At 39.5% G+C, this 22,038-nt stretch overlaps 2 long non-coding RNA genes across 2 annotated transcripts; one reads left to right on the top strand and one right to left on the bottom strand.

The window, feature by feature from the left end:
- Nucleotides 1-563: 563 nt before the first annotated feature.
- On the bottom strand, nt 564-2,422 carry LOC308476629. Its single transcript, XR_013986020.1, has 2 exons — nt 2,340-2,422; nt 564-1,286 (listed from the first exon to the last, which is right to left on the bottom strand). It is a non-coding gene; the product is annotated as an uncharacterized lncRNA (long non-coding RNA).
- A 65-nt stretch (nt 2,423-2,487) lies between these two features.
- LOC308476628 lies at nt 2,488-11,831 on the top strand. Its single transcript, XR_013986019.1, has 3 exons — nt 2,488-2,554; nt 10,162-10,191; nt 11,555-11,831. It is a non-coding gene; the product is annotated as an uncharacterized lncRNA (long non-coding RNA).
- The last annotated feature ends 10,207 nt before the right edge of the window (nt 11,832-22,038 follow it).

Raw genomic sequence — 22,038 nt, 5'->3', positions numbered from 1 at the left:
AATAACTGGAATGGTTAATATGCATTGCATAAGATTGTATTTAGTACCATGTATTGTTTAGTGTTTAAATTACTTTATGTTGGTACCATGTGGGACAGAACATTTCCCATAAAAAACATTCTAAAAATACATAAAATTAGTAACATAATGAATAGGTCCAATAACAGCCAAATGATACATTTTCAAAATTATAAACTACTGTGTATCTATCTGGTTTCAATATCACAGACACACAGACAGTATAGTTATTTGTAAACAAAAGGAAGGTTTAAATTAAAACCGAAAATAAGTAAAACAAGCAAAAATCAAGTCATGAATTCATCCGAGCAGTCGTAAATAAAATCAAAGCCAAAAGTAATACTCTTTCATTTAATATACTGCAAGGGAAAGAAAAAACAAAACCAGGCTGATAAGTGTATTAATCGACACTGACGTGTTCTTTGTTGAATATTCAATCCTAGTCAAATAATTAGTTCACTTTTAGCTATTGGAAAATAATTTTTTTTCTTTTAAAACTGCAATAAACGCTTTCATATTGTCATGTGGTTCAGACATCTAAAATAAACTTTTGAGTTATTTATACATCAAGTAAAATTAACATTGCATACTTTTTCTAAATATAAACCAAATAAACAGGCTGAATCAGGTCCTGGTAGATTTATGGCACTGTGAAGTTTTCTGACTCAAATGTTAGTGCAAAAAAATTGTTACGTTTTTAACTTGTGAAGTTGGTCAGAGTTTGATAAAACTAATAATTTTCAGTTGTCAGCTATAGTGACTCAGGACGACCATTTGTCTTCTATTTGAAAGCATTTTGAAGCCTTGATAGCAATCTCTCTCTCTCTCTCTCTCTCTCTCTCTCTCTCTCTCTCTCTCTCATTTGTTGTTGTTGTTAAGTCGTGTCCGACACTTCGTGACCCCATGGACCAGAGCACGCCAGACACTCCTATCTTCCACTGCCTCCCATAGTTTGGTCAGACTCAAGTTGGTAGCTTTGAGAACACTGTCCAACCATCTCATCCTCTGTCGTCCCCTTCTCCTTGTGCCCTCAATCTTTCCCAACATCAGGGTCTTTTCCAGGGAGTCTTCTCTTCTTACGAGGTGGCCAAGGTATTGGAGCCTCAGCTTCACAATCTGTCCTTCCAGTGAGCACTCAGGGCTGATTTCCTTAAGAATGGATAGGTTTGATCTTCTTGCAGTCCATGGGACTCTCAAGAGTCTCTCTCGATTATACTACCTCCTAAATTTGCAAATGATCTCCCTGATATGGAATAAAATATATTGTCCTGTTAAGGAACAATGTAATTAGTATTGGTGAACCATAACAGGGAAATTAAAACTTTTATAACACAATAGTGCTGCTGTAATCATTTTCATTTTCATTAACATATGCTAATATTATAAGGTTTGATAACTGGTGGAAGAAGGATATTAATTGTAAGTGAGGGTCTGCAACAAAATGTTGTAGTGTATCACTGCCTCTAACTGGAATAGTCCAATTCAGGTTTCTAGCTGTGTGTTGGAATTCACAGAGGACAATCTTTTTCTTTCCCACTCTTTTGAAACCTCATCTCCCTGTGCTATATAGCGCTAAAGAGCTCAGGATTTCTATGGCTTCAACATGTGTAGGTTCTGAAAGTTCATAGGACCATTGTGTGTGTGTGTGTGTGTGTGTGTGTGTGTTAAAATGCCTTTTTCTTTTAATTTACAAATTTATCTGCTTCTGTGAACCCAGGAAGTCCCACAAGTATGGAGAAACCACTAACTTGTTTTTGAGTGGCCTCATTTCACTTCCAAATTGATTGGCAACTTGCCAGCCAAGTTCCGCAGGGCAGGGATATTGTTGAAAGAAGCATATTGAAATAGTTTTAACAACAGTACATTCTATTAAGTTGTGTTGTGTCTTTAGTTTAAGAATGCAACTCTTGCATCAGTGCCATTTCCCACTCTTCTACATTTTTTATTGGGGGGGGTTGTGTATGGAGGAGACCTATCATACTTGGGTAGACAAACATAACACTTCTGTTTTCTGCAGCTTGGTTGGCATTTAATATTTTGCAGCAAATTTTTAGTTTAACATATCTGAACTTGTACTAGATAGGGTTAATAGGTTGGCACAAAAGGTCAAATTATAAGGCATTAGGCTTAATTAAGGGAGAGCAGGAGTGGCAGGAGTATGTGACAGTTAAATGGGTTTCCCACAGACTAATGTCGGTTACAGTGCAACCATGCCTCAACTTAACTGAGTTATTTTGTGGAAAGGGCAACAGTGATTAACAGTTTGACATGCTAGACATTTCTAGCCAATCCCATCTGTTTTAGAGGTTAAGAAAGCACACCTTTATGAGCTGATGGATTGATTTGTGTGCCTGTCTGCTAAAGATTAGAAGTCCAAGGCCAGTGCCGTAAATGTCAGTTAAAGAATGTTGCACTTTCTTAGTAGTTCTTTAACTGTCAACTGTTTTGTGCTAAGGCTAACTGCGGATATGCAGGTAGAATAAGAACCACACTTCTCAACCGCCAAAGCAGGTGGTGTAAAGAGAACAGATCTGCTGTAGGTATATTTGCTAAAATTCTAAGAACATAAGAGCAGTGTCCCATCTAGTCCACAATCCTGTTCTCTCAGTGGCAAGATAGATATCAGTGGGAAGCCTTCTCATTTTGAACTTGTGCTGTTTTGTAGAAAAATTTTAAGGGCTTTTCTTAATACGGAAATAAGTTTCTTAGCGTCTGCATGCATGTACATGAATATTGATTTTTCTGATCTATTTAAAATGGTCTGTTGTGAAGGTAGCACTCTGAGCTTTCCAAAAACATAAACAACCCACCCACTACTCCGATGCCTCCAAAGGAAAATGTCCTATGTTAGTATGCAAACGCTCGCTTTGAGCTGCCAGGATGAGAATGTTCCAGCTTGTAAGACTAGAGTGCATATGCTGCTTGCCCACCTACTTGCCCATCGGTGCATCCCCTTTTCAGTTCTTAAAGCGTTGCCATTGAACTGAAATGGGAGAAAGTGCCTTCAAGATGCTTCATTCTGCTGCTGTAACAGGCGCTTTAGCAAATTGCCTACATGCCTAGTATCATGTAGGGCTGGGTGATAAGTGCTTTATGACATCATAGTATACCGCCAGCTAAACATTGTGGTATGGTGGTATATCACTAGCTGGTGGCAGGTCGGGGGCCCTGTAAAACTGTTTGGCTGAGGCTTTTCAGCAAGGGAGGAACAAGAAGCGAGGGAGGAAGAAGCTGTATTGGTGCCTTGCTGATGCAGCTTGTTTCTCCCTCTGCTGTGGTATGAGGGGCTGACTGTCATGGTGATTTCACTCAGTGGTATATCGCTGGTGAAACTGCCCCGCTCCTGAGTCCCTCTGCCTCCAGTACCTGGCTCCAGCTTGTTTTTCCCTCAGTGACCTGGGCGCTGGTAGCAGAGGGACTCAGGAGGCAGTGGTTGCACCTTGCGATATACCACAAAGTGAAGCCATCATTGCGGTCTGCCCCTCATAGCAGTCCTGGGTGATATATTGCCCAGGCCTAGTAGCATCTTGAAAGCACTTCCTTCCTCTTAGGTGTTGATGGAAGAGGTTAACTGTGTAACAGAGGCATGTGTGGAGAAACTGGTGATAGGGCTAGGATAGATAGGAAAGGGGAATGTGGATTCAGAGATGGTCAGAGGGATTGGAAGACAGTGGTCTGGCATTAATGCTAAGCAAAGCTATGGCTTAGTGTGAATAAGCTAGCATGCAGATATACAGTTGAAAAAATCATGGCTTCCTTGCTCCTAAGCTGCTCCTGCTGCTACCAGGACCTAAACCATGCTTTGACTTAGCATTACATATAAGCCTAGGCTCATGGTTTTTCATTCCAAACAGACCATGAGGCTTGCTCTTGGCTCATGGTTTGTTTGTGATTGGCAAACTAGGAGCCAGGGTTCAAACATAATGCCAAGCTACACACCTGATAGTGGCTTCTGGTAGTGCAGCAGGAGCAGCGGAGCAAAGTATTTTCTAATAGTGCACCAGCATGCTAGCTCATTCACACTGAAATTGACTTAGCATTATGTGCAAAAGGCCACAGAGAGATAGGGATCCAGAGGATGGATAAAAAAGAACTCACCTGGGTATACAGACCAAACAAAGAATCTGTTCTATACACGCTGTCAGGTTTCTGTCCCTTTGTGTGTGCATACATGTGAGTGGACATGGGGGGATGTGCACTGGTATGAAAGTGTGCCTGGAAAGAAGTGTGTGTGTGTGTGTGTGTGTGTGTGTGTGTGTACATGTACATGTTGTGTGCACACTCAAAGTTCCATCCCTTCTCCTTTCCCCTATACATTAACACTGCTGTTTGCTAGTCCTTCCCTGTTTTATAGATTTTCCAATGGGTTGGTTGATCTAGGGCCACATTTTTCAAGTCCATATATAGACTAGGTGGAGATTTTAATCTTCCAACTCATTACACATACTATTTCTGGTAATTTTAGCTTAGTGAATGACTCATGGTGCCATCTTTATTATTTATAAAGGGTGGGTGGATATTTGTAAAAGGTTGTATGCTGTCTGAATTTATCTTTAATTCAATCCTATTTATTATGTTACCATCTTCAGTCACATCATACTAAACCAGGGGTCAGCAACCTTTTTCAGCCGTGGGCCGGTCCACCGTCCCTCAGACCATGTGGTGGGCCGAACTATATTTTTTGGGGGGAAATGACCAAATTCCTATGGCCCACAAATAACCCAGAGATGCATTTTAAATAAAAGCACACATTCTACTCATGTAAAAACACCAGGCAGGCCCCACAAATAACCCAGAGATGCATTTTAAATAAAAGAGCACATTCTACTCATGTAAAAACACGCTGATTCCTGGACCTTCTGTGGGCCGGATTGAGAAGGCGATTAGGCCGCATCTGGCCCGCGGACCTTAGGTTGCCTTCCCCTGTACTAAACAGTCTACTTGCCTCAAGAATTATGAAGTGACAGAAGGTAGATACTGATAGAAATGAGGGTGCAACAAAAAGCTACCAAAAAGCAAGATACTCTGTGATCTCGGTGTACCAGCTGCTTAACTACTGTGTCAGATGGATTCTTATGAGCTTAAAATAAAATAAGCAGTGCAACAAGTCACTGCATACCTTATCACTTATATGACTTGTAGGCTTAGAAAATAACATCTCTTCTACTGCAAGACTATTAATACACTACTGGGGTAATAAATGTGATTTTTTTAATATAATGTTCAAGGATTCTGCACAGTTAAGGGTGTTCATCCTAATTAAAATCAACCAAAGGTCAAATTATGCAGTATTCTCTGGCTGCATTTGTGTGTTGTGCCAGAGCTTCAAAGATAGCAACAAACAGATATTATAAACAGATATCCATTTTAAGGTGGTCCTGTAAATATTGATTCCTGGTGTCAGTGTCACACTAGTTCTTTAAAATGGAAAAAGTATGTTGTAAAAATATTTATGTATTTCAGCTAGGCCTGTAACTTTTATTTGTTCAGCTGGTTGATATGAGTTTTCTAAGTTTTTAAAAGTTTTGATTCCTTCCAATGATTTTGCCTTGCTAATCTGACACCATCTTGAAGCACCAAGGATAGAATACAAAAGAGGCTTCTGGGATAGATCAATTTGCTCTCAATGCTCTCAATGCTCGGAGTAGCAGCTAAGACATCAAACTGGCATTACGGACCACCAGCCTATGTCATCAAAAAGAAGCAGAAGGGTAGAATTGAAGAGGTGAGTTTGAGTGTGCAGCGGTGGCATGTAGCTACAAGAAGCTGCGCTCGTGAGAGCTATTAATTGGTGCTGTTCATCCTTTGACCAATTAGCAACTTAGGGCAAGCCTTACTCCAGAACAAGTTTTGGAGAAAAACGTGCAGCAGTGGCAAGGTTGCTGAGAAGGAAGAGGACATGTGAAGCTCAGTGTTTTTCAAGTCCTCAGTGTGAACGCAACAGGTAGCTGGAGCACAGTTCCTCTAGCTGTCCACTCAGGGGAGAGAGCTATAAAGTGACTTCCTCCAGTGTTGAGTGAAACTCCCACATGAGAATAGTCATGCTGAATCAGATCAAAACTTCATCTAGTCCATCATTTTGCTCTTCATTCAGAGTGACCTAGGAGATACACTTCTAGGAACCATAAGCAGGACATAAAGGCAATAGCCCTCTGTCTTTCTTGTTTCGTGGCAAATGATACTCAGTAGCATGCCACCTCTGAATCTGGAGCTTCCATTATGACTCATAGCCATTAATAGACCTCTCCTCAATGAATCTGCAAGCCATCTCAGCCAGTGACCATCTTGTGACATCTTATGGCAGTGAATTCTATAAATGGAGTATGTATTATTTGAAAAGGCACTTCTTTGTGTGTGTACCATAAAACTACTGCCAGTCAATTTTACTGCATGACCCTGAATTTTGGTATTAGTTGTTTTTGCCCCTAAACTGAAGAGCCCTGGGCATTGTAGTGTTTCCTTGTAATGAAAGTGTCCCAGTCCTCGGATTATTCATATTTCAATTTTTGTGTGTCTTTTCTAGCTCAAACATATCTTTTTGAGATTGGAAGACCAGAACAGAACACAGTATTCCAAGTGTAGATGAACCATCTATTTTTATAAGGGCACCATGACACTAGAAATTCTAGTTTCACCCCTTCCTTAAAGATCCCTATCACAGAATTTGCTGTTTTCACAGCTGCTGCACACTGATGACATTTTCATTGAGCTATCCTTCATGACCTCAATTTATTTCCTCTTTAGTTTCTAACAGTTCAGACCCCACCTGTGTACATATGAAGTTAGTATTGTTTTATCCCAGCATGCATCATGTTTATTTACATTGAAGCAAATTTGCCATATTTTTTTTGCACATTTATCCAGTTTAGAGTGAGATTTTTTGATCTTTTTTAGTTCCTGAAAAGAATTCCAGCTCTCAGGTACCATAGTGTTCACTGATGGTGATTTTTCTCTGTTCACACAGGGTTCTGCTATAGAGCCAGTACACCTGTCACTTTTTCTTTCCCTGTCCCTTAAAATATGTATATGTATTTAAGGTGCAATAGAGGATACCACAAAGTATGCAGTTGCTTTGGTGTACAATCCTAGTTTAGCATTCTTGTGGTTGCATGCACAGCTGTATCACTGTGACAGCAGGATGTCTGGCCGCCTTGAGGTAATTTTTATTTGCTAAAGGGGAGCCAGATGAGTGGCTAATTAGAAGCCTAGATTAGGAAGAGGGAGGTAAATCAGCTTTTCAAACTGCAGGAGCCCTGTCAGAGAACAGTGGGGAAAGTAGTGAGAGTTTTATCACACACCTTTTTCAACCATTGTAACACTGATGGAATTAACTTCCACACACAACTTTTAAAAGTGCAACCAAAGTGATGAAACAGTGGTGACTTGGCTACCTTTCTAGATGCCTTGGTAGTGTTCAGATTTATAAATTTTTAACTGATTTGCAGGTAGCAGTAACCATACTGTGCCTTATTTGAACATTCTGGGAAACTATGGTGTACTGAAGAGAAGCCAATAAGATGAAGCACATTTTTCATTAATTGAAAATATTGGAATGGATTACTTTTGATTGCTGTTTTTATTTTCAATTATATGTTTTATAAATGGAAATTAATAAAATATAATGATAAACATATACACGGGAATTATTAACCAAAGAAGAATTAAAACCATATTGAACCGAAAGGGAAAAGCTGAAATGCCTCATTGAAAGCAGGACTATGGTCTGTGGTGTTGAATTTTACTGGATACCAGTCAGTAAAACAGGATCCAAGTATAGTTAAAAGAGTCATTAACGAAAGGACCTGTGTGACCATATTGGATGTGAAAGAACTAGTAAATAGTGAGGTGGCTTATGCAGAATTAGGTATTTTGTTGCAGTAAAGGCCACCTGAAACCCATATTTCAAAAGTTCTGAGGACTGTCCCACATATTAAAAAAAAAAGGCTGGCGGTAGTGTTTTTATGCCTAAGACTTTACACAGTTTTTTGGGAAAATAATGATTGTAAAATGGTACAAAAGGCATGGAGGCAATAGGATGATTTACAGAACTCAGAGATTACTGGAACTACAAGTGGTGTATATTCCAAGCAAATTGCTTGAAAATACTTATGGAATTTGATGGAATGAAGAATAGGAATTCTGGGAATGTTGGTTTTGCTGCTATAAACTACTTTGTATTTTATTTATCTAGTTTAGAACTGAAGCTGTATTCATTTCATGTAACAGATTATGAGGGTTTGGCATTTATATATTTATTTTAAAAAAGATGTTAATGGTGGACAGAAAACCAGAAACTCCAGAAGAATGACATAGGGGCAATGCCCAATTAACAGAGTTCAATAATTTTAATCAATTAATTCACCAATTAATTGATGAATATGACAGCCTTAATTTCAATATTTGCTGCTTCCGCTGCACTTGAAATATGCTTACATCTGATAGCACAGCAACTCTGCTTTATACATCAAATCCATATTTGTGTGCAGAAGCAGCAAGCAATACTTCCTTTAAAAATGGGACGGGGAAGATAAGTGATAGTAGGCAGAATAGGAGGATAGCAGAAGTGTTTCATGCATCACGTGAGTAGGTGCAAGGAAGAAAGAATTTCTCAGATAATTGTAACCTAGTGGAGTTGCATGGTGTTGAGTAAACTTTATTCCATACTTAGTGTTTCCAATGGTGTTAGTACAACAGCAAATATTAGAGATGCTGTGAATTGGAAAGTGGAAGAGGTAGCTGAGAATGAAGGAAGAAGCAAACAAACTTGCAATATCTTCCCAACATGCAAGCCACGATTTGGCCATGAAATTTGAATTAGGCATATCAGTGTGAACCTGCTTCAGCCTTCTTTGACAATCTGGTGGGAAATTTATTTGGTTTTATAGCTAATGCTTGAAGATAAATACATGATAGTCTAACGAGTTGCCCGTTAGCAGATGCAGTAGGTTATGATATTTTGTAGCAGATAACCCTACAGTGTGAGAGCCAGTGTGTTGTAGTGGTTAAGAGTAGTAGTCTCGTAATCTGGGGAACCGGGTTCGCGTCTCCGCTCCTCCACATGCAGCTGCTGGGTGACCTTGGGCTAGTCACACTTCTTTGAAGTCTCTCAGCCCCACTCACCTCACAGAGTGTTTGCTGTGGGGGAGGAAGGGAAAGGAGAATGTTAGCCGTTTTGAGACTCCTGAAGGGGAGTGAAAGGCGGGATATCAAATCCAAACTCTTCTTCTTCTTCTTCTTAAGTACCGTACGTTACAGTACTCAGTAGTAGCATGTTAATGTACTGCTGAGGAATTCATAAGTATCAACAGAACTAAAGAGCTGAGTCTAAGTCACATGAATATTGTGGTTTTTCTCAGGAATGTGCATTGATCAGATAAAGAACAAGGTGATCCCTTACTTCAGCATCCCTCTCTCAAAGCACTGTGACAGAATGCTCTGGTACAGTTATTCTCACAATTAGACATGGTGTCCACAAAATAACTCTTTCCCCATTTTTTAGTTTATCATATATGGCAAGCTTGGGGGGAAATGTTAGAAATTTTGAAGACCTACTGTCTGCAGCATTTTTTAAAAACCTGAGTCTCCAAATCTCTTAAGCAATTTGGAGGGATCCCACCTTGACTCAAACTGGTCCTGAATTTGTCTGAAGTGGCCTGCTTAGCTTTGGGATTTAGCACACTTTTCTTACTCAGTATACTAAACTAATATACTAATGAACTTGATTGTGCACTGTGTGTTCAGCAGATCTGACGTCCAGTAACTTTGTTTTTAAAGCATGCCTTCTAGCCTGCACTATTATCCTATTCGCATAAAATATTCAGACTGCTGCATTGGTCGTTGGGTATTAAAAATTATAATTTCTAGCACTTCTCATTTCAAGAAAGGAAAATCTATTATATAATTTTGCTATTAACATGTTTATTTTCTATCTAAGATGAAAAACGTAGACCTTTTTTTTATTTGTTCATAATAATTTTGAAGAAGACACTTCCACAGCTGTATTGTATAAATTGCCCCTAATTATCTTTCTGTGTCTCCCTTACTTCTCCATAAGCTATGACCTTGTAGGCATTGACTTCAGTCTGGAACAATTTCAAAGTCATGTAAATGAATGTAATTAAGGTATTGCTTATTATCTTGCAGAGTTCAGAGGGAAGCACACTGGCTAGAAAGGTTTGTTTACTTAATACAGAAGGTCAGCTACAGTTAAATTTTACTGCCTAAAATGGTTTGGTAATGCTTTTATTTAGACAGAAATGTTTGGTAGTGCACATAATACATTTTTTTCACCTCAGTGCTATGACTTTTTTTATTTATTAAAGAAATGTATTTGTATTCTTTAGCATTCTCTTTGACCACTGAATCTATTTTCATGCTAAAACAACAAGAACCCAAGATACAATTTTTAACTCTTTATCCACTAAATGAATGCCTTTTGATGCAGTAAATAAGAAGCTTTTTTCCTTTTTTCTGTCATACTTCCTAGGCAAACTTGTATGGCACATCATAACTGTCTGAATATGTTCGCTACCAAAGATGAACTTTTTTAATTAATTAAGAGCATTTTTTACCCTGCTCTTCACCAGAAAGGTTCTCATAGTAGTTTACATGCAGTCAATAAAAATAAGACAGTTCCTTCCTGAAGGGTTGCAGTCTAATCAGTCAAATTCAGGTGCCAATTCTTGCACAGTTGTTCTGATAATGACCAACTGGCATAGATCAGGGGTAGGAGATGCCTGATACAGGTGATCTTTTGATAAAGCATACGGAATGAGCCTTCTTCTGATGGAATGGCTGCCTCCAGGTAACAGTTGAGGGACAGGAACCCCGGTATCCAACTAGGGAATGATTTACCAGTGGTCTGTTTCTTACTTCCCATCAGATCTTTTAGTAAGGGACATGGAAGGGAAAAATCAGAACCTGATCTTTGTCTTGCAGCAGCCGGAGGATTCAAGGCCTCTGATTCCAAGAATGGTTAGAGAACCAGGACTAACTCAGGATGGTTCCCGTCCACACCCTGAATCAAGCTCTTGCCTGCTTTCCCCCTCCCTGGGATTTTTAGGTTAGCACAGGATAGCAGATAAACCAAGGTTTGGCTTAGTATGTTGTCCAAACCTGGAATTGTGAGCTGTAACCATAATAAGAAGATATACCTTTATCACAAACCTGCATTTGAACAACATGCTAAGCCAAGCTGGGCTGGGCTGACCTAAAAGGCAGCTATCCCCTCTTCCTTGGAAACCAGCACATTTACTCTAAGCCATGGTTTGGCTTCTCATGACATGACATGCAAATGCAACTGTAGTTATGAAGGGGAAGACACAGTGAAATCTTTGGCAATTACATAAACATAATTATATACACAGGATTGCCATCCTAATTTATAAATGCCACTGTGTCAGACAGCACAACTGCTCTTGTATGAATTTACAAAGTGGTAGAAGACTATAATCAGGGAATGAGAAGGGGTGTGTATTGCAGTTGATGGGACTAGTATGTTGAGCCACTGATTACCTTTTCCTTCTATTCATTGTAGATGGATTAATTTTTCAATTCTTAGAGTGCTATCATACTATTCCAGGAATGAGATTCGAGCATGTGGCTTTTTTCTTCAGTAATCCTGATAGACTCTGTACTTAAATCTGCTATCAAATTACCATATGCATTCTTATTAAGAGGAATTAGGCCACCCAGACACCTTCTGCCATAACTGAAACTACAAATGTGATGAAAAAGCTGACTTTGCAAAAGGAAGAAAAGAAGGAAAAAAACCACCCCCATACTTTGCTCATAAAGAGAAAACATTTACTATTCTCAGTTGTTTTATTGTATTCTTTTCCCTGGGGTCAGCAAATAGTTTTTCTTAAGTTGTCCCATATTTACGACTTTTTTGAATGCAAGATGATTGCAGTTGGTAAGGAGAACATCTTACTGAGGTTTTGTTTTGCATAATTGCATATCTATGCTAAGTAGCTTTATAGTAACATATATGTATGTGAGTGTCCATTGTCAACTTTGTTGATTTGCCACCTGTTTTAGTATATTGACCCTAGACAGGGGCCTACGTTAGGAACTGACCATTTATATAAATTAGACAAGACAAGCAGAAGAAAGTGAAACAGGGCTAAGAAAAGCAGAGGCCAAGGGTAATGAAGATACACTAAATATATTCATTTGAGACAACTTCTCTTGCTAAAAGAGAAGTCAAGACAACAAAACCATGCTAATAATAAAAACTACAGATTATTAATCAAACATTAGGTGAAGACAAGGTTTTCTTCACCTAATAGCAGGGCTAGAGGTCCAAGGATAATAAGTAGGAACAAATGATGTTTTTAGATTCTGTGTAAAATTTATCTGTCTTGGAATTTACTAGGTGGTAGGTTCAATACCTTTACAACTAATACTTGAAGTAATGGGAGTAACGGCTCCTGTTTCTGAACACGTATGTATAATTAAGTGACAATTTTAATAATTGCTCGTCTATTGTTGGTGAAGCTTTTGGACCCTTTAACCAGTTGTATCCTATTTTTGCTTTCCGGGTTTCTTCTTCTTCATTGAAGGCTGTCTTTGATGTTGAGCAAAAGGGCAAGTAATCATCAGCATTATGTTTGCATTTTTCTACCGAAAAAAACATCCAAGAAGGTTCAGCTTTCTGCATCTCCTCTTACTTTTGCCACTTTTATTTCTGGCAGCGCCTTTTTATAGCACTTTTTGTTCCCATATCACCTGCCTTGCCTTTGTTTTCTCACCTTCTCTCCGCTTCCCTTCTGCCTTCTTACTTGAATATTCCTACTCCTTTATCTGTTGCCACTCTGTCCTCTTTCACAATCCTCTGTCACCAGCTGTCTTTTCCTTTCCCCTGACTTCTATCTTCTCTTTTCACATGTTTCAATCTTTTATTTCTGTCACGTTCTACTTTCTTTCACTTGCTATTGTTGACTACCCAGAAGATATCCCTGGCTACTCTATACATGTTTGGAACACAAACCGCTACAATTCCTTCTCCACCCTTCTCCATGCCCCCCAAATCTACTCTGCCACACATAGGGTTCATTCAGCACAGCTTTTCCCCCTTGTAGCTCACCAGATCACAAGCTGAAAAGTGCCATTGTTTGGCTTGATGAAGTGGGCATGCAGCCTGAAGAGAGGTCCTAAAATGGGAGGTGGGTGTATGTAAAGCAGAGAGGGGGGAAATGGAAGCAGGGACACTTGAAGCATTATAAATTTTGCAACTGGAGAATGAGACCATGAATTGATCTCCCTCCTCCTGAACTTTCTCCCTGACCCAGCCCTATTTCACTCACCAGGAGCGGTGTCGGGTTGATGTGGCACCTGGCACCCTGCTCCCTCCAACTCTCATCTCCTGCAGCCACCAGATTCTTGACATCATTTCTCTCTCTCTCATCTCTGCAAGGGGAGGCTCTGAGATAACCAAAGAGGAAGCAGTACAAATTGTGCCTTCTCTGTAAGCAAGATGTGGCATACCACGTGATGGCAACCGCTAGGCAACCAAACTACTGCAACACAGCTGACCCTTCTGCATTCTAGTTCCCAGCATACTTCCATTCTGTGAGACCTCTAGAAATCCATAGAAATAGACTAGAAAGTGAGTAATGTCCATATAGATAACCCACACTACAAGCATAGCTATGGGAACATGGCACATGTGATTCACCAGAACTATGTATCTTATTGAAAAAGGTTCATCCCTTTCTTCTGCCACATGTATAAAACAAGTATATATTCAGAGGAATGTGTCTTAGACTAGAACACTGCATGTAGTACTCCTTTGGTCTGGTCAGGATTAGCTGGAATGCAACATGGTAGCAACAGCTTAGCTACGACTTACCTGATGTGGCCTCACATTCTACCCAACCCTGTGGTTGAAGTCGTATATACTACTGTAGATGCCTTAACAGCTGATTGCTTGTTGTAGAATGCCCTTCTATGGGAAATCTTCCCGACCTGCCCTCTTAACAGTTCTGGGCGAACAGTTGCAAGTTTGTTTGTTTTTATTCTGTCAAACTTTTAAAACGTGTTAGTCCCTAATTTTCGCATATGTTGTAGTGGTTTATGCTTGTTTGTGTTTTATTAATAAATTTATTGTTTTGATCTATTGTATGTCATTCTGAAAACCAAGAGATTGGAAAGTAGCACAGTAATATGAATAAATGAATTAAGTTGTAAGTTTAACCAGCATTATTCTCAGGGTTTGAAGGTAGTTGATTAGTTAACTTTAGTTAGAGAATCTAGGAAGCTTTAAATGTGTTTAATGTTGTTACATAAATACCATTCAGTCATCGTTTAGAATACAGGAAAATGATAGATTCAGGGCAGGAAGTGTTGGTAGTCCAGTGCGCTACTCCTTGTCTCTTAAGCATCTTATGTCTCCACTGCTTTATAATTCCAGCTCAGCCCTTGTATGTCCACTTCCCTGACCACTGAAGCATGCTGTGACAGTAATCTTGGAATGTTATGGCATACTCTGTGAGGCTCAACTAGTTCAAGTATTTTAATGTAAATGATAGGGTTTCAAGGATTTCCATTTATTAGCTGGAAAAAGAGATGGAATAAGAGGAGAGAAATAAAATTTGTATAGTTTAATTTCTGTAGAAAATAATTCAGCAGAAATAGCAACCTTATATACTGATCTGGGAAAAAGCCCTATTAAACAGGGAGCAAAGGAGGTACTAGGAGGTCCGCCTCTGCTTATCTCTGTACCAGGGAGTGTCTATAGGGAAGAAGGCAGGCTTGGCTTTTTTAGATATTTGGGTACATATATCTTCTGAGTAAGCAGGATTGACCTGAAAACTTCAAAAGTGACTTCACAACAAAAATATGTAGCAAGATTTGAAAATTGCACTGGTAGATAAAGGCAAGTCACTTGATTTGTATCTTATCCATACTCAAGAATGGTTTACGACATAAAGGCATGACAAAATAGCTGAATTCATCAGTAACACTTGTTTTCAGTAAGTCTCCCTATAACAGACACCTCAAAAAAGTTATCATATTCCCTCCACCATTTACAAGTTTTCCACTACACAAACCCATGAAGAAAGCAAAGCTCATAAAATAATGGCATCTTGCAAAAAAATGCACAGTGGTACCTCGGGTTACAAACACTTTGGGTTACAAACTCCACTAACCCGGAAGTAGTACCTCAGGTTACAAACTTTGCCCCAGGATGAGAATGGAAATTGTGCGGCGGCGGAAGGCCCCATTAGCGAAAGCGTGCCTCAGGTTAAGAACGGTTTCGGGGTTTTTTGGGGTTTTTTTTTTAAAAGAATGGTTTCGGGTTAAGAACGGACCTCCGGAACGAATTACCGTATTTTTCGCTCTATAACACGCACCCGACCATAACACGCACGTAGTTTTTAGAGGAGGAAAATCCGTAGGCATGCCACCCGTAGGCATTCCCTCTATAACACGCACAGACATTTCCCCTTACTTTTTAGGAGGAAAAAAGTGAGTGTTATGGTGCAAAAAATACGGTAAGTTCATAACCCGAGGTACCACTGTATGTCACTTTGAAAACTAATATAAATAAGATGTATCTAATAAAGTGGACTCCAGCTCGCAAAAGCTTGTGCTACATTAATCTGTTTGATTTTAAAGATTTTTTGTTTTTACTTCACCCTCTCTGTATCCTGCGATCTTGCAAGAAACTCAAGTCTTTCTGTTCACCCCTGCAATAAAACTTAACATTTGCAGAAAACTACAATGAAGAAATAGATATGCTTTGTACCAGTTAGATATAAACGACCGGACCAGAAACAATTCAGAAGAGTTACTGAACTGGAAATTATTAGCGTTAAAGCAGGACCAGTATGGTAATTCGCTGCACAGAGATGGAGGGTGTTGAAATTCTGCAGTTCAGTTGTGATTGATAAATTGGATGTTTTGAAGACCCTAATAGTTCAAGACATAAGAGGTCAAGTGAGATGTGCAGCCTTCGCATGCATAGTTATATCTGTCACAGTATGCCAGTTAATACATGGCTGGTTTAAACTTCAAAACTTCAGACTTTGAAAAAAAAACATCAATGTTTGGCGTTTAATTTTAAAATACTATGAAACTACTTTAAGTGTAGCCTTTAAGAATATTTATTTTAGCAATGTGTTTAAATTCTTAATGCATTCCCTCAAAAGGCACAGATATACTTCATAAGATGACATGTTTACATTGCCATATAAGTAAGCAGTGACAAAAGTAGAGTAATCAGCAATTTTTAAAGTAATGCATTAAAATGACTTGGACGTCAGCTAAAATTCTTTACAGGGACTTGTTCCAAACTCTTTGACAAGCTGTTTGAAAGGCTGTCTAATTTTCAGTGTGTAGCTTAAAAGAACTTGCATTATTTTTTCTGCTGAAGCGTTACTTTGCAACTACAGCAATACATAAAACAAGATTCTTTTGTGTGTGTATTGCTGTAGTTGCAAACTAGCAACAGTATACGTGACAGGCCTGGAGTAGCCAACATGTTGTAGTCCAGCAAATCTAGAGAACACCCATCCTTGAACTTGGCCCATGTTGGCTGGGGCTGATGGGAGCTGGGGGGCACCACTTCAGCCAGCCCTATGGTAAATTATTTCATTTGTTCCATTCCCTACTATATGGCATTCAGAATGGCAGTTAATGCAACCTAAGTGTGTATACTGTACATAAAAAGAATGTAGAATTATGACGGCAGACTCAGCCCCCACAATTTATGTGCATTCAGTAAGCTCTGTGAACAGACAACAGTGTTCACAAGCATGACGCGCATGGCTTTTTTATGAATAATAAAGATACATACAAGAAATAATTTTTCCAGCAGATTGTAATTAAGATTGCCTCCCTAAAATTTCTTAGTTGGGAAGGAGACTTTGCCTACATGGTAATTTAGGCAGAGGCTACAAAATAAATGGAAATGCCATGCACATATTGTGGCACTGCAAGTGATTTCCCTATGCACCACAGCACTGACATGCAGTATTGTTTCTTTCTTTCTCTGAACTCAGAATATACATGTTGACATATACTATGATTGTGACATCTTTTGTTTATTTTTCTGATAACAGAGTAATAACCTTCACTGAATTAAAAGGGGTTGTGGTGGAATTACATATGGAGTTAATAGCTCAGTTGGTAGAGCATGAGACTCGTAATCTCAGGATCATGGGTTGGAGCCCCCCATGGGTTGGGCAAAAGTTCCTGCATTGGAGAGGGTTGGACTGGATGACCCTTGTGGTCCCTTCCAACTCTGTGAATCTGTGACTAAGACATGTTCAGAAATAGTCCCAAATTTGTAAAAGTATCATAGTTTTTGTGCCTGTAGAAATGCTGTTTAAATGACTGAGAGCACCTATTGTTGGAAAGCTATTGGGAATTAGATATCAGATCACCAACTGATATTTTACTACAATCAATATGAAATTGACCTGTGGAAACCACACACACACACACACACACACACACACACACACTTGATCTCCACTTTCCCTGAAAACAGACTGACATGATCTCATTATTTGAAACATCAAAAGGTGTCCCAGGGTTGTTGTCTCACACTTGCTATTGCTTCAACTGTTCAAGTGTCATGCTCATGTGTAAATCGCATTCTTGACTTAGCTTTGTTTCCCTGGTTAGATAGTACAGTATCACCAGCACAGTTTGGGAGGGTAGGGTGTGTTATTTCACTGCTGTCTATAAAATTTATATCACTCTGGTAAGGAGGCCATTTGCTCTGATACTGGATTTGAGGATTTTGGATCCGAGAGACATAATAGGGATGCTTCTTCTGATGTTCTGCCTGCCCCACTGCCTGACAGCTTACCTGGCAGAGTTTGTCTTGAAGAGTCCACACATGGCGGTCATGGTGACTCCCTGTTTGTGGAATACACTCCCCAGGGAGACTCACCTGGGCGTTTGGCTGATTAACATTCTATGGACTTTAAAATGTTTCTGTGGGAAGGGGATCATTGGTTTATTTTGCTTTTGTTTATGTTTTATTATGTATTTTGTGTTTCATTTTGTACTTTTATGCTGTGAACTGTTCTGTGATCTTCAAATGAAGGGTGGTATACAAATTCACTAACTAACTAACTAACTAACTAACTAGACTTCGGTTTCCACATCAAGGCTATCACTATAGATCCAGCTCAGAACTTCATAGCCTCCATGACAGCCATGGGGTTGTCTTAGTTCATTAAAATACAAATGCACGTGGCAGGACACACAAACTCAAACTGGTATTTGCTATAGATAGGCAAGGGGATCTGTTGGTAAGGGGGCTTGTAACAAGTTCATTTCCATGGATTGTCTGGCGAGGAAAAAAACCCTAAAGGACTTGGGTCACTAATATTTGAAGGAACTCTTCCTTCCATACCATCCTGACCACGCCTTAAGATCTGCAGGAGAGGCTTCACTTGTGGTCCACTGCTAGGAGAAGTTCAGGGAGTGGTGATATGTGAAAGGACCTCTGCAGCAGAGCTCCACCTATGGAATAGCCTTCCTTTGGAGGTGCAGATGATGATGTTGATGATGATTTTATTATTATTTATACCACACCCATCTGGTTTCCCCAGCCACTCTGGCAGCAACTGTAATGAGCCACTTTAAAAGGATCCTTTTACCATCACGTAGCTTTTTGTAATAATGAAACTGATTTCTGAAAATTTAAGGTGAAATATTGAATATGCTTGAGAAAATTCCTTTCTTTCTTGAATACTGTTATAAAATTTAATATTTTTAATACTTAATAATTGATGTAGTATCTGTCTCTCTTCTTAAAATGACATGTTTGCTTTGTGTCAGTGTAGGTACCAAATATTCAGACATCCCAATAGTTTCCAATTGTTGGAAGTTATATCAATAGTAGATGTTCTGCATCATTTTTCCAGGCAAACTGCACACCATGTAGCTCGCTTGTTTGTAAAATGCAGGAGTATATCCAGCTGTAAACAACAAATGTGATAATTCAATTCATTTTTAAGGGGTCAATGCTTTCTGATTCTAGCTATTCTGTTCACTTAAATGGGGAATATTTTTCATATTATTTATTTCGGAAACCAACTGTAATTTATGTGTGAGCCTTTTTAGGACACCAATGACATTATGTAATATAATTACAAAAATTCACCCAACTCTCCACAGGCCACAAAGGTTATGCAAAGGCTTGTGGAATCCTGGAATTTCTAGCCATTTTCCCGTTCTTTTGGTGCCATTTTTGCAGTTTTCCCACTCTCTTTGGGCTGTTTTTGCCCTTGTTGCGGTTAAAATTGATTTATTAAATTATTTCCCATCACTGCACATATATGCAGTCATGTCCAAATTGAACACACGTAAAATGCCTGTACTAGAAAAAGAGGTGGAATAGAGCAAAAAGTTCAATGTGAAAGATCCAGTTCAGATGTAATGTTAAATTATAGTATAGAATTGTGTGGAAGAGCCGCAGTGATTAGTTTGATTCAAACCATATATTTGGCTTGTTTCAACAACCACAGCATGGCCACAATCCTACCCACACTTACCTGGGAGTAAATTCCATTGCATTAAGTAGGACTTATTTTTTATTGTGCTTTCAAAGGATTAAAAAATATATTTTACGCATTCCAAATCTTTTAAATATGTATTCATACAGCTCAATATATTGGTAAGCCATGGTTTAACATTACAAGGGCAAGCTTTAGCTTGATTACCAACAGAATGGCCTTGCATTCCCTTCTCCTCCAAACCTTCTCAAGTGTGACTATGAGAATGTTGGAAACATATTCTTCCATTTTGGATTAACCATAGTTTATCATTACATCCAGATGTTTAAATTTATTTACAGCCCCATAATGCCATAACCCCATGGTAGCCATATAGTGAGTGGTTCCCATAGCACTTTCTCAAAATTCCAAATGTGCTCATTGGCCTACAAGCATTGGTGACCCCCTGTTTTAAAGCGTATACCACAATCCTACACAGATTTACTGTTAAATAACTCCCAGTGGGCTCAGGGGCATGTAAATGGCAAAGGAGTGTATTTCATTTTTTTGTTAATACATAAACAACGAAAATCTAATGCGAACTAAATTCATTAAATCACAGGAATAATATTGTAGTAATTATTCTCATAGAGGAATTCTTAAACTGCAAAATCATATAACTAGTTTTCTCAGTGTGCGGTGAGATGCGCATGAAGTTAGATGACCTTTTGAAACTCTTCTCTGTAACAGAAGTAGCTTGTCATGGAGCTGCTTGGGAAACCTTAGTTCAAAACCAGCCTGAAATAGCAAAATAAATGGTTGGGTCCTAGTTACAAGAATTTTGCAGTTCCCTGTCTGTTTAAACTTTCTTTCATTCTGATTTGTTTCTTAGAATCTGCCCTAGTGTTGCATGAAAATCATTTGCTTCTTTTTTGTTAATTAGTTTTTAACATTGGAACAGTTAGCATAGAATACACTGCTCGTTTAGTGACTTAGATTAACCCTAGGGAACACATCCTTTTAGTTTGAAGCTGCTTTACTGGCAGCCAAGGGCATGCCTTGGAGTTGCTTAGGTTGGCCCTGCCAAGGGCCCAGATGGGTACAAAAATGGTGCCTCTGACTTGGAATGGTTAGGAGCCTGCCCACGTTCTCCCCAGACCATTTCTCCATTCCTCTAGGCGGCTAGGTGAGGCTCACAGGCTCCTCTGGTTGCCTTGGTGGAGGAATCCAGTTGCTGTCGTGGCCATCATAGTACCCCTGCAAGGCCCCCTCCCCAGTCAGCTGGCAGCACTATTAGAAGTTTGAGCAGAGTGCCTAGTGGAGCTTGTAGGGAAGACAGTAGTGTAGTCCCAGCAGCCCAAACCACCAGCCCTTGAGAGTGTGCAGAAACCAGTACAGCCCAGAAGTGTAAATAAGCGGTATATTCAAAAGAAGTGTATGTAAAAAAAGAAGGGAGAGAAGCAGCCGGTATAGAGCTCAGAACCAAAACTAAACACTATATCAGAATATTGGTCTACCTAATGCTACACTTAATCCAAATTAACATTGCAAAAATTACTCTCAACCTTTGGTGCTTTCATCTTCTGATATCAGATGCAGGTTGGGCTTAAGAGGGTCAAAAGTAGCCTCACAAGTGTCATTTATAAAAGAGTATCAGATCCAAGTGGTTTTGGTGAATGAACTCAGGCTTGCTAGAGAGGTTAAAAGCAACAAAAAAGGCTTTTATGGGTATGTTCGTAGCAAAAGGAAGAACAAAGAAACAGTGGGGTCACTCAGAGGAGAAGATGGTGAAATGCAAACAGGGGACACAGAAAGGGCTGAACTCCTCAATGCCTTCTTTGCCTCAGTCTTCTCCGATAAAGAAAACAATACCCGACCTGAAGAATTTGGAGCAAACGATTCAGCAGAGGAAACACAGCCCAGAATAACTAAGGAGATAGTACAAGAATACTTGGCTAGTTTAGATGTATTCAAGTCTCCAGGGCCAGATGAACTGCATCCAAGAGTATTAAAAGAACTGGCAGATGTGATCTCAGAACCACTGGCAGTCATCTTTGAGAATTCCTGGAGAACAGGCGAAGTCCCGGCAGACTGGAGGAGGGCAAATGTTGTCCCTATTTTCAAAAAGGGGGAAAGAGAGGACCCAAATAATTACCGCCCAGTCAGTCTGACATCAATACCAGGGAAGATTCTGGAGCAGATCATTAAGCAAACAGTCTGTGAGCACCTAGAAAGGAATGCTGTGATCACCAATAGTCAGCACGGATTTCTGAAAAATAAGTCATGTCAGACTAACCTGATCTCGTTTTTTGACAGAATTACAAGCCTGGTAGATGAAGGGAACGCAGTGGATGTAGCCTACCTTGATTTCAGCAAGGCATTTGACAAGGTGCCCCATGATATTCTTTTAAAGAAGCTGGTAAAATGCGGTCTTGACTATGCTACCACTCAGTGGATTTGTAACTGGCTGACTGACCGAACCCAAAGGGTGCTCATCAATGGTTCCTCTTCATCCTGGAGAAGAGTGACTAGTGGGGTGCCACAGGGTTCTGTCTTGGGCCCG

Source organism: Podarcis pityusensis (assembly GCF_964106645.2).
Source record: "Podarcis pityusensis genome assembly, chromosome: 4".
Classification (NCBI taxonomy): Eukaryota; Metazoa; Chordata; class Lepidosauria; order Squamata; family Lacertidae; genus Podarcis; species Podarcis pityusensis.
This window is presented reverse-complemented; position numbering and strand designations above follow the sequence as displayed.